Here is a 565-nt window from a genome sequence, read left to right on the forward strand (position 1 = left end):
TTCCTAGTGTTCATCCACTGCAGATGTTTCCTAGTGTTCATCCACTGCAGATGTTTCCTAGTGTTCTTACACTGCAGATGTTTCCCAGGCTCTTAGAGCATTAAATGATGATCTTTTTTCTTGTTTTGTTTTGTTTTTCCTTTAAGGGAAGGTCTCCTTGGGTTGCCGAACTTGGCATATGACTGCCATGGTCCTTGCATAGGCATCCCACCACTGGACCGACTTGGAATTTTGTATTGGCTCTAGCACATTTGGGCATTGTGAAGCCAAATTCTGGGTCCTGTTAAAATCCTCGCGTAAATGTTGATGTTTGTGTGAACTATTAACTGGCTTAGGTACAGATTTCAGTGTCTCATCCTCCATGGGTGTGGTTCCTCCCCGGGAGGTCAGGCTCCGAGCGCTGGAAGTTAACACTTTCCATTCCGTGTGTTCCAGTGTGGCATTTACTCTGGGACTTGATAGTTGGGTCTGTGCCCTTGGATCTATTCCGTGTTGTGCAGGCCGAAATTGAGTTTGGGAATTATGTAGGGGCCTTGACAGAGTAAGAAGGAGCTTTTTTCAGTAT

This window comes from Microtus ochrogaster, chromosome 2, assembly GCF_000317375.1.
Source record: "Microtus ochrogaster isolate Prairie Vole_2 chromosome 2, MicOch1.0, whole genome shotgun sequence".
In the NCBI taxonomy this organism is placed as follows: Eukaryota; Metazoa; Chordata; class Mammalia; order Rodentia; family Cricetidae; genus Microtus; species Microtus ochrogaster.